Source organism: Phyllopteryx taeniolatus, chromosome 7 (assembly GCF_024500385.1).
Source record: "Phyllopteryx taeniolatus isolate TA_2022b chromosome 7, UOR_Ptae_1.2, whole genome shotgun sequence".
NCBI lineage: Eukaryota > Metazoa > Chordata > Actinopteri > Syngnathiformes > Syngnathidae > Phyllopteryx > Phyllopteryx taeniolatus.
In genome coordinates, this window is record NC_084508.1 from 13,674,992 (window position 1) to 13,683,456 (window position 8,465).

An 8,465-nucleotide genomic window follows, 5' to 3' on the forward strand; every position below is an offset into this window, starting at 1 on the left:
ACTACGTTTTGAATATACATTGAATAAGTCAAACTAGGGCTGCACAATTATGCCCAAATTAATAATCACGATTATTTTGATCAATATCGTAATCACAATTATTCCTTATGTTCGGGAAAAGTATTTGATTGCACTACTTTTCAAAACGATATGTAACAGTTACCAGTGCAAAATTAATTTTTAAATGAGAATAAATGATAGATAATTTAAAAAGTACCAAAAAAATAAAGAAATCTACTTTACCAAACACTAACTGAATAAATATGCTATTACAAAATGCAATCACGAATTTCAACTTAATGGAAGCAGTTAATAAGAATAAGATAAGAATCATCTTTTATTGTCATGAACATGCATGCATGCACACGAAATTTGTTCTCTGCATTTAACCCATCACAGTGAACACATACACATGTTAGTGGAACACACTGGAGCAGGGGGCAGCTGAAGCGCCCGGGGAGCATTTCGGGGTATCAGTGTCTTGCTCAAGGACACCACAGCCGTGAGTCCGGGGGATGTTGGCGGATGGTCCAGTCGGGGTTTTGAACCTCGGTCCCCCATGGTGGCAGGCGATGATCTTAACCATTGGGCCACGACTGCATGAATAAAACGCAAATGCATAACCCGACTTTTCATTTGAAAATCCCCGTCAATGTGAAATGTCATCTCCGTTGTTCTGGTTGACCATTAGTCCATTAGTCAGTCGTGCATGGTCACAAACTGCAAAGTGCTAGACATTTGTGATTTCCCTCTTCGTTTAGTCTCGGTGTTTTTCATTGTGGTCAGGCCAGCCAAAAAGTTTAAGGGAGCCGCTACAACGATTGTTAATCGTGTCTTACCGTGACACGTCGCCTCTCACCCAATGTGCTGAGAGGGCCAACTTCAAAATAAAAGCTACATATACGTATTAGTACATTGGACATCAATACCATTTTAGGCCTTTGTTTTGAAGTTGGCCCTGGACTGCGGTGCTGGCACTTAATGAAACCTTAATCATATGTTCGCCGCTTAGTGGCTGGCTGAGTAGGTTGCGGGCACGGCTGCAAATGAAGCACTTTTCTTATGCAGCAGTGTCCGCATTTTAAATGTAAACAATAAGCAGGCTCGTTTTATCATGGCAGCAAAAATCACAATCACAATTAAAATTCGATGAATGCAGCCCTAACTCAAACTGTGTCAAGTTCAAAATGATGGGACGATGCAGTGTTCCTGGGAACAGCTGTGGTGCAGGTCAACACAAAAGTGGCTCTGCTGGTCCCAGAGGAGGGAGATGCCATCCTGATCCATCAGTTAATGCTGCTAAGCAACAAGTCTGGTAAACAAAATTTTTCTACACGCATGCGTTGAGTGTGTGCCACGAACACACTTGAGAGCAGCTCAATGGATGTGTATGACGGGGTGTGATGGTTGCGTCACTACACCGCTCACTCCCATGAGTCTTCTATATCTTGTCTCTGAGTTTCAATACGAGCTCTGGAGGCTTGTGGTGTGATGAGAGGCCTTCACTCACCACATCTCGCTTATAGGAAACTTAAAACGCTGACTCGAACATGTTCATGGGGGATAAAATGTCAATACATCATATCTACATAAACCTAGAGTTTTCTGTGAAATCTTAAAAAGCTGTTCCTTATACAATCCATTTACATTTTTGAAAGGCTTCGCTTGCTCAGTGTTTTAAAAATTATCTTCTTTTGAATGTCCTTACATGTGGTCGCAGTAAACCACCTTTGCAGGAGAAGAGTTAATGTAGAGATGTGCTTGAGAATGGCTTAAGAATTTGATGGCCTTAAATTGGCAACTGACGCAAAATGGAGTGAGCCTAAAGAAGAAAAAAAGAAAAGAGCAACCCTAAATTGTCTTAATTACATTTTTTTCTTATTTGAATAAAGTTTTCCCAACAGCATACCTTTTTTATTTGCCTATGAGTCAGAAGTGTTTCAAATCAAGTTTAAAAACTAAAACTTGTTGTTTTTATTTTTTTTTGATTGGCCCCCGATTTCTGATCTCATTAGATTGGGACAACCTTGTTTTTATTTCCTGGTATTTGTAAGGAACAATGGACGGCACAATTTGTCTGCAACCAGCATAGACACTGTTGAGTCACTCAATTGGCTTGCGATATATAAAAACAACAAAATGGTGTCTAGTACCAGAAAGTTCGCTATGACAACAGTTTCAGATAACATTCTGATCAATATAGAAATCTAAGATTTAAAAAAAGATATGTAATTTAATAGATTTTTGGAAAACTTCCAATTTAACTACATTTTCAAATGTGGGGTGTTAGGCCCTAAAATTATGTTGTCAGGAAACCAAAAAGCCAAACTGGTGGCTTTTTTTGTCCCCGTTTTGGTCAAAAAGGGCGACATTCACTTGAGGAGGCTTAAATCAAAATATCAAATGTCGAGAATAACCAATCAAGATTGATACAATACACATAAAATAAGTGTATGTGTGGCTCACATACAGTGTCACCAGTAAGTATTCACACACATTTACGTTTTCCCACATTTTAAGTTACAGACATTCTAAAGCTGATTTCAGTATAGTTTTCTTTTAAAAAAAAAATCTACATAAAATATTCCATAATAAAGTAAAAACATGTTCAGACATTTGTTCAAATGTATTGAAAATGTAAACATAATAGGTACATAAGTATTCACACCCTTGGCTTATTATTTTGTTGAAGCACCTTTGGCAGCAATCACAGCCTCAAGTCTTCTTGGGTATGTCTCTATGAACTTGGCACACATTTTCTCCCATTCTCCTCTGCAGATCCTGTCAAGGTCAGTCAGGTCAGTCAGGTTGGATGGACCACCATTTTTAGGTCTTTCCAGAGATGTTCGATTGGATTCAAGTCGGGGATCTGGCTGGGCCACTCAAGGACATTCACAGGCTGCTCCTGAATCCACTTCTTTGTTATCCTGGCTGTGTGCTTTGGGTCATTGCCGTGTTGGAAGGTGAATCAACGCCCTAGTCTGAGTTCCAGAGCACTCTGGAGCAAGTTCTCTTGAAGAATTTCTCTATACTTGGCAGCTGTCATTTTACCCTCTATGCAGACTAGTCACCCAGTTCCTGCAGCAGAAAAACAGCCCTACAGCATGATGCTGCCACCACCATGCTTCAAAGTAGAGATGGCGTTAGCCAGGTGATGAGCAGTGCCTCTTCTCCAGATATGACTCTTGCAATTCAGGCCAACAAGTTCTATTTTGGTTTGATCAGACCAGATAATTTTGTTTATGCAGGTCTGAAAATCCTTAGGGTGCCATTTGGCAAACTCCAAGCAGGATGCCATGGGCCTTTTAATGAGAAGTGGCTTCCGTCTGGCCACTCTACCATAAAGGCCTGATTGGTAGAGTGTGTTAGCAATGGTTGACCTTCTGGATGATTCTCCTATCTCCGCAAGGGAACACTGGGGCTCCACCTTAGTGACCACAGGGTTTCTTGTTCACCTCTCTGACCAAGGTCCTTCTTCCCCAGTTACTCAGCTTGGTCGGACAGCCAGCTCTAGGATGGGTCCTGGTGGTTCCAAACTTCGAGACCACCATCGAGACCACAACAGTGCTTTTCGGGACCTTCAATGCTGCTGAAATTCTTCTGTATTCTTCGGTCTCTGAGGTCTGCAGACAATTCCTTAGACTTCATTGCTTGGTTTCTGCTCTGACATGCACTGCCAACTATGAGACCTTATATAGACAGGTGTGTGCCATTCCAAATGATGTTCAATCAACTGAATTTACCACAGGTGGACTCCAAGTTGTAGAAGCATCTCAAGAATGATCAGTGGAAATTTGATGCACCTGAGCTTAAGTTTGAGTGTCATAGTAAAGGGTGTGAATACTTCTGTACCTATTATGTTTGAATGTTTACATTTTTTATCAAATTAGACAAATATCTGAAAATATGTTTTTACTTTGTCATTATGGGATATTTTATGCAGATTTTTTTTAAAGAAAACTATACTCAAATCAGCTTTAGAATACATCTATAACATAGAAAAATGTGTAAAACGTGAAGGGGTGTGAATACATTCTGGTGGCACTGTATACACATATATGTGCCTGTAATCCTCCTGTGGACATTTGTGTCACATCAAAAAAAGCTATTGAATCCAATGCATCTTAAGAAGCACAGATGGTGAGCCGTGTTGTTTCTACTTACAGCCTGCTTTGGATGTTCCTCGTTTCCCCTCAGACTAAGAAGGCCTAAGGGCAGACCAGATAATTAATAAAGGCAACTGTGGTAGAGGGAGAGAGAAAATGTACTCACTTCTGCCTCAACGCAAGCTAGTGTAAATCAATACGTAAAATATACTTGCAATTCTTTTGAGACCACCCCATAGCCTAGCATCAATCTTTTTCGATAAAACGGGTTGTGTGGAGTAAATTTCCAGGCCTGGTGTTTTGTGTGATCGGGATGCTTTTTCGCCCCATGAAAGCAAATGGAAATCTTCTGACCTGGTTTGACACTACAGTCTCTCTCCTTTTGTGTCTAACGCTACAAGGAAAGAAGATATATGGCAACAGCGCATCCACCCCCCTAAGGTAGCGTACGAGCCTCTTATCTCCAGCTCCATAATGATTTTCCCACTGGGACCTGCCGACACATTAACAGCCATTTTAAGAAGCCAAGTCTTTACAGTCATCTCTTTATGCTTCAATTAGAGACACGCTGGTCAATAATAGCTTTGTTTGAAGTCAGTCATATATTTTATATTATATTTATTTATTTATTTTAATCGGAGACATGTATACATCTCTTTTAGTAGACAAACGGTCTTAGGTTGAGTCAGGACTTTGGCTTGCTGAGAGCGCATAAATATGACAACAACCAATCTTCTCCTAGGATCAATGTTACACTAATTACATGTAAGAATACAAAAAGGATTCCTTACAGTTTGCCTTGGTCGCTGTCAAATGAAGACTGTGTAGCTCCACTTTAAGACCATTTTGACTAAGAAAATTAGATTGTCTGTGTTCTCCCACATGTACTGTAAAACATTTAAAACCTCTTCAAAATAGATTTTTCTGAAATGCCAGAAATGTATTTCAAAACACACCTCCCACAATTAATCAATTTTGAAGTTAACATGAGCCAGGACGAGTAAGGATTTGAGACGGTACCGGCAAAAGCTAATCAGCGTTATTTTGTTTCTATAAACCTTGGTTTTCCCTTAAGTGATAGCATTAAGCTAGCAATGTTTCCAAAACTAACTGTCTTGTATTTAAAGATACAAGATGTCATTATTTTTGTTGTGCGTTTACAAACCCCAATACCCATGAAGTTGGTACGTCGTGTTATTTTTAGACTTTACTGATCGGTATGGGTCGATAATTAGCATTTTATGGTGAGCGGCTTTAATGTCTTAATTCGCCAATCCAATCAATGATGTCATTGATCAGCTCTGCAAAACACATTTACGCCGCGTCGCCATCGTATACAGTATGTTTGAATCCAAAAGCTAGTTTATTTTTAGCCTTGTCGCCTGTCTTTTGACGTCGCACTGTAAATATCTGACTGCCAATAAGTTATTTTAAAAAACGTTGGCAGTGTGGGACAGACAACATGTCTGAGACAGATAACACGTAAGGCGTGGCTCAGACTAGAAGACAAATTTGGTCTTTCACGATTGCACTATGTCAGACTACTGCAATAAAATCATGTATTCCGATACCACCATATTCCATCTTTTACCAACACTGGGCTTTATCTTGTAAACTCAAACGCAACTGGATGCACTCGTTACCATGGCGATGACAACAACAATAGCGCACGCAAATTTATTGTGTGCGTGGGCGGGGGTATGTTCACGTACTTTTAATACGATATGGCTCACAAGCAGCCAACAAAACATTCTGTAGCCTAGCAAGCCAGTGCTAGCACTAACGGTTGTACGTAAACATGCCAGCGTTCTGTCGAATCATACTCTAAAGTTTCGGTTGGTGCGAAGTAATTTAATTACAATAAAGTAAGTTATTTACACTAAGTTAGCACCCATTATTTCAGTCATGTTGTAATGTTGGTTTGACCTGACTGAAAAGTTAAACTTATGTCAGTGGCCAATCCTTCAATGCTCCGTAGAGGTCATTAGTGTTTTACCTTTTGTCTAATATGCTAGAGAACCCTTTTGAAGAGTCTCAGTATAAAGTACACAAGTATATACAGTAAAGGAACAAGTCATTTAAATATACACATTGCTCCATCTTGTGATCGGCTCGTGATCGTTTTTTGTTTTTTTAAACTCGCTGATCGGTGATCAGCCCCAAAAATCCTGTAAAGTCTAGTCATTTTCAACTTATTCGCAATTGAATACACTACAAAGATATTTGTTCAAACTGATGAACGTTATTGTTTTTTGCAAATATCTCATTTTGAATTTGATGTCTACAACACGTTCCCCAAAAACTGGGACGGGCAAAAAAAAAAATGTATATGAAAGTTGAGGAATGCTAAAAAAACGTGTTTGGAACGAACATTCCACAGGTGAACAGGTTAATTGGAAACATGTGAGTGTCATGACTGGGTATAAAAAAAGAGCATCCCCGAGAGGTTCAGTTTCTGACAAGCAAGGATGGGGGAAAGTTTATCACTTTGTGAACAACTACATGAGCAAATAGTCCAACAGTTTAAGAGCAATGTTTTTCTTGTTAATATTATGTATGTTTAAAAGTATACAAAGTTTTTAAGAGTATAGGAAAGGTTTATAAAAGTATGTTAGAGGTTAAAAGTGTGGGAAAGATAAGGGTGGGACTGGGGAGATTCATACAGCTTCAATACGTTAAAAAAATGTGGCCACCACATTGCGGATTTACTTATCGTATGTTGTTCCCCACTAGTTAAGTTATGAACATTGATGATGTCAAACAAAGTTTCAGTACGTCAGTGCTGTTTCTCTGTCTAGACGCCCTGCTCCTCCACCCTGCCTGCCCCCCAAGATTTTAATGCATTACACACACTCATTCCCTTTCTTTTAAAGCACTTCACACACCTATCTCTGGAGGGCATCAGGTTGTGGGTTGGGGGGCCCGGCATCCTCAGCCCCTGCGGTGCAGGCACAGCAATTACGGGACACTTCTGACGGTTATTGTGCATGCAAAACGGTGACAATTCACTTACATGTGTCTGCAGAAACACACCACTGGGTGTGGGGCCACTCATTGCGAATTTCTTGTGTATCCCCTTACTTACACTTTAGTCCTACATATGTTTATAATTTGCATAGCCATTTCCACCACACTTCAGTTGTACAGCAGAGTCCACGACACTAGTCCTGCATGCTTCCCCTCCTGTCCTGTCCAATCCTGTCCTATATTGTCCTGTCCTTCCCTCACAGGATGTAGCACTACTGACCCGTACAACACTCGAATCCAATAGGTCATTGTAGTAGTTATATAATGCTCTACTTTCCTCCTCCTGTTTACAGCTAGTGCTTTGTCTTTTGTTGTCGTTTTTCTTAAATTATTTGGTCACCTTTTCACTCTCTCTCTCTCTCTGTCATGGTGTCATTCTGTGTCTCGGACTGGACGAGTGGCCACAGTACAAGTCTGACACTGACCAGACAGTGTCGGATCATTACGTGCTGCAACACACTATTGGTCAATGTCGAGGAAAAATCGTAGGACAACGTAGGATATGTCACACTATGCAGAGAAACAAAAACAAAACAAAAAAACTGACACACCAGACTTTCTGCGTCGTGGTCATGAGGCATCTTAGACACCATATTGGCAATCGTTGATGATGTCACACTACACTGGGTAACAATGCTTGATCGGGGACTCATACTGTAACTCAAATGACCGGCCACGACAGTGAACGTTTGTCTGCGAAGGGTCTGTTGAGTCCAAATCGGGCTACATTTGTGTAGTCTGCGTTCGGCATAAGTCCCCTTCTGCAGTAGTTGCTGCAACACTATGTTTCAGAAAGAAATAATGGTCTTTGTCCACAATTATCTGTCATTCTGTTAATTGAAATTTTGTGTATCAAAAGTGGTATCGGTACTCTGTATCGGTGAGAGTGAATACTCATACTGGTATCTGTCTGAAAAAAGTTATACCGAACATCTCTAGTTTAAAACAACACTTTCAACATCCTGTGTGGTTTTGGGTAGTCTTCTTCACTGGCCGCCATTATTACAACACTGCGTGTGTCTGCAAGAAACGTCCGTCTGTAAAACATGCCAGTGCAAATATGGTTCCAGCGGAGCGTCGAGGCAGATATTTTGTCGACCTATTTTTGTATAAGACTCAGTGTTATTCAACATTTTTGCCAATCCCTTGATGGATGTTTTAAGGTGCATCTAATTCCACACAAATCAACCACATTTGTTGCGATAAATTTTTCATGACCATTGCTAAAAGTTGAGACGAACAGATTTTTTGAGAAGCCAATTTTTTTTTATACATCTCTCGATTGTATGAATTATTCAAAATGTCAATGAGCAAGTAATCTTAAATTCTTAT

The 8,465-nt window shown here is 40.1% G+C and overlaps 1 long non-coding RNA gene across 2 annotated transcripts in view; it reads right to left on the reverse strand.

Annotated features, from left to right (window-relative positions):
- Nucleotides 1–324: 324 nt before the first annotated feature.
- LOC133480702 (uncharacterized) overlaps nt 325–8,465 on the reverse strand; it is a 24,910-nt gene continuing 16,769 nt past the window's right edge. For both annotated transcript variants that reach the window (XR_009789344.1, XR_009789345.1), the window contains exons 2-3: nt 4,165–4,208; nt 325–596 (exon numbers count right to left, since the gene is read on the reverse strand). This is a non-coding gene — a long non-coding RNA (uncharacterized LOC133480702). The remainder of the gene's footprint in view (nt 597–4,164; nt 4,209–8,465) is intronic.